Source organism: Cimex lectularius, unplaced genomic scaffold (genome assembly GCF_000648675.2).
Source record: "Cimex lectularius strain Harlan isolate CLEC.00 unplaced genomic scaffold, Clec_2.1 scaffold477, whole genome shotgun sequence".
In the NCBI taxonomy this organism is placed as follows: Eukaryota; Metazoa; Arthropoda; class Insecta; order Hemiptera; family Cimicidae; genus Cimex; species Cimex lectularius.
In genome coordinates, this window is record NW_019393332.1 from 22,014 (window position 1) to 26,523 (window position 4,510).

Below are 4,510 nucleotides of genomic sequence, written 5' to 3' on the forward strand. Positions count from 1 at the left end.
TATTTAATAATAAACTTTGTATCGACGTAGTATCGCCATCAAGTTACAATTCAGAATGACTCCAATTCCTGCAGGCACAACATTTATATCGGCGTGAACGAAAGTCTCGAATGTTCCCGTCAAACGCGCCGCCCGAAACTAGACTGTACTGTCTCTCGTTGTTTCTAGACTAGACTGTACTGTCTACTAGTCTAGAAACAACGCGGCTTTTCTTTGACAAGTGCCGCGCGTTCCTTTGATAAAGCCACCTTTTGCCGCAAGCAGTGTTATTTTATTACGTAATACATTTTTGTAGTTTAGTTACCTACCTACTTATTAAAAATTTTTTTCTTCTCGAGATCTACTCAAAAAGCACTCGCGATCGACTGGTCGATCGCGATCGACCGTTTGAGCACCCCTGGTTTAGCATGATCTTCGGATGATTCGTCATCATCCTAATATGGTTTTATGAAATGTAGATTAACCAACACCTCACTTTTTGACTTGACAATTGAAATTTGGCAGGAAAATAGCTTAAGCACTTTCCTCAAGGATGCCAAAGCAATCAGGTTATTAAGTGGAATACCCAAAGACAAGCCTGACTTAGTATCACTGGAGCTATGGCACAACGCCAACTGCGACCCTGGAAGTGTTGTTAAACCTCCCACCACTTCATATAATTTTGGCAGCAGCCCACGGGTTCATAAATGAACAACCATCCTCAAGGATAGGGCATGTAAAAAAACAATGGAAACAGGCATACAGGCAGATGCCATATTAGGCACGCCAATCGATGACACTATTACAAAATAAGAGCCATCTTCTCTGACAGTCAGGAAGCAGTAAAGGCCCTAGCCTCAGGCGAGAGGAGTGTTTGGAACTGCATGAACGCCTTGACACTAATGAGCTGATCCTGGGCACTCCGGGCATAGAAGCAACGAAGGGGTTGACATGTTGGCCAAATGGCCAATATAGACTCTTTGGGGTCCTCAGTTCTATTGTGGCTTGGCATTCTGCCTCACAAGAGGATACATCTCAAAATGGATTCTTCCTTAATGAGACCAAAACCTGATGGAACAATATCACAGGTATGACGCACGCAAAGAGATTCATATAAGGACCAGCCGCAAAATATACAAAAGAATTACTGGCAGGCACTACCGCAGAGCACGTTTTATGTTTCGGTGAAGGTCTATTTTTATGCAAAATATGAATAAACCTAAATACATTAAAATTTAAGGATGGTGCGTTAATTTTGTACACCAGTATATTTAACGAACTCAAATATGTATTTGATTCGTTGAATCGTCATAAACTTTGGACAAAACGTGTAGAGATTAGTAACTTCAAAATAGCTTTCAAAAATTATAAAACAATCCAAACACTTTTTTCCAAAGTTAAAGATCCCACACCAATAACAAATAAATCTGACGTAATCTACAAGATCAACTGTTTGAACTGTCCGGCAACTTACATCGGTCTTACATCCCAATATCTGGACAAGAGAGTAAAGCAACATATCTATGATTGCAAAAAACCCAAGCAAAATCCTACAGCACTCGCTACCCACCACTTTGAACACCAACACAATTTTGACTTCAAAAATCCAAAAATATTACATACAGAACAAAACAAATATAAACGTAATTTCTTAGAAATGGTTTATATCAACAGAGATAAACACAGCATCAATTACAGAACAGATACATGCAAACTCAGTCGCAGCTACGCCAATATCATTAATCAAATACAATACAAATAACATACATACATCATTACATTACATTCCACACATCAAATACTTTTTACATAGTCTAATTTTCCAACAATTTAGCTTTCCTTTTCCTATTTATCCCCTTTCTATATAATCCTGAAAGAATAATCTGGCCGAACTATTACCAACACATTGTTCCCCTTTGTCGGCTTTTTTCACTTCAAAGGAGCCGACGCCTTGCACAAAATTGTCTTTTATATACCGACTTCCTTCCCCACCTCCTCAAAACCAAACATATATAAACATGAAACAGCAAAATCTCACTGGCACTCTCAACACGACACACAAGGATGGCACAATTACACAGAAGACAAACACTTTGAGTGAGTAGAAATACTTTGTTTGAATATAAAATATATTTTGCATTGTATAAATTCACTTATCCACATCCTAAATGTATTTGTTAAATGTAAACATTGTTTGTAAATCCCAGGCCCTGAAGATGATCTCAATAAAAGATCGAAACGTTGGCACGATAAAGAAAATGTTTTTCTGAAACCTACATCACACCCGACCGCACCCCACGATATCTGAATAACAATAATTAGAATTTTTTCTGAAATATATGACTTAGCACAATTCCGCGTCTGAGTTAACTGCTCTCAAAAGCATTAACAGCACTGAGGAGGTTTTGCAAGGAGAGTCCCTTTGCCCTATGTTGTTTTCGTTTGTCGTAGCAGATATATGTTGAGTAGGGCTTATCCAGGATCTACGTTGGTACACTGATATCCTATCTTTATTTTATAATGATAATCTAGCTAATCTCTCCTATGAACGAATAAATTTCTCTTTCTGAAAGTTAGGCTTGAAACTGTGAACTCTGGGGAAACTGGGAGAAAACATCCCTGTCAAGGGTTAGTTGAAAAGAATGGGGATAATTGAGGAGATAGTTTGTCCGGAAATGTTTCACCTTAAAGAGAAGCATGGCTTTTCCTGTGTGACCGTTAGTTAATCATTATTTGAAAAACACTTTCTTTATCATGCCAACGTATCGATCTTTATTGAGATCATCATCAGGGCTCAAAGTGTTTGTTTTCCGTGTAGATATGTCATACTTGTGTGTCGTGTTGAGAGTGCCAGTGAGATATTGCTGTTTTATGTATATATACGTTGGATTTTGAAGGGGTGGGGAAAGAAGTCGGGATTAAAAAATATTTTATACGAGGAGTCGGCTTCTTTGAGCACTTTGCCCTGGCACTCTCAACATGACGCACAAGAATGACACATCTGCCCGGAAAACAAACATTTTGCTAAAATGCTTTTGCTAAAGTACAGTTGGGTGTCCTCACGCTGAGCTTTTTTGAACCGGTGTTTGATAACCATTACTCTTTCTGAGTCCTTTAAAAAGTCGAAATCAATGTTAAACGTGTTAGAGTGCACTGAAAGTAAATATGTCGATTCTTTACTCTTCCAAGTTGAAAAATAGTTTTTGGTTGTCGGACGGAAATTAAAATCAATATAATATAGAATTATTAAATTACTGGTTAAAATACTGAGGGAAAACAATTCAAACAAATCCAAAATTACACATGAGATTTAAAATTGGGCGAAGCCACTTGACTAGGAAATGTCGTAATACTTGATCGACAAAAAGGAAGAACTCAATGTGGAAAGGATTGTTCAACAAATAGGGTTACAGGTCTTTAATTGGCCCGAAAAGGAAGAATAGTGTGCATTGTAGTCCAAATATGTCATAAATGAAAGTACAATTATTTTTCTTGATGTTCGATAAACCATGGAATGAAACATAGATTGTTTCATGTCGTTCTTCATATGTTAATACCCATAAAACACATGATTAATAAAAAGAAACATAAGTTCTTAGGGTATATATTTACGTTATAAATTTTTTGTCATATTAAGAATTTGATTAGTAGAAGCAAGAAAAATGGAGGAACCGTTGGAAAAGCGGAACCCAAAATTTTTTCTCAGTTTGTCGACGTTTCTCCATTTGGCTGTATTTGTCCATTTCGTCGTCGCAGTCGTCTGTCGTACTTATTACGAAACGATTTCCACAGAAAACGACCGTGTGAAGAGCTTCGCCTACAATTTCAAGTACATGACTTCAATAAACGCAATCATCCAAGCCGGTTACAACTTGTTCGCTTTCATCACAGATATCTCTTTATGGAACAAGAATATGAAAAAAAAATGGGCCCGTTTGGTTCCGATGCGAGCGTTCGTCCGGGGTGCCGTCGCCTTCCCCTGCGGCTACGCGAGCTGCCTTCCAATTATAATTATACTGTCAGTTCGTATTTTAGTTCTCGGGAAACCCGTGATTTTCGAGCGTCCCATGTGGCTGGTATTTATGCTGTACTTTAACGGAATCATCTTCCTGTTACTGGACTTGCTAGTTTGCAAATGCACCAATTCGCCGTGGGCCCCGTCACTCTTCTGTACATTAACCGTCTGTTTCTTGTTCTTCCTCTGGGAAGAAATAATCTACGTATGCACAGGAATTTACCCCAACTTACCGCTACTGCAGGGTGCGAATGCCATGGTGAAGTTTATTTTGTTCATGAGTATTTGTTTTGCCTGGACAACGTTTTTAGTGCTGGGAAGATGCTTGACCGACTTGTTCTGGAACACCGAGAGCCAAGCTTACGAAGTTTGTACTTGCAAGGGACACATTGACTCTTAAGTTAAAATTCAATGGTCAAGAGTTGCTTTATTTGCTTTTACAATGACGGAAAAACAAATGAAGAAAAGTTTTCCATTATTTTTGAAACATAAGTTAAGAAAATAACCAATCATACA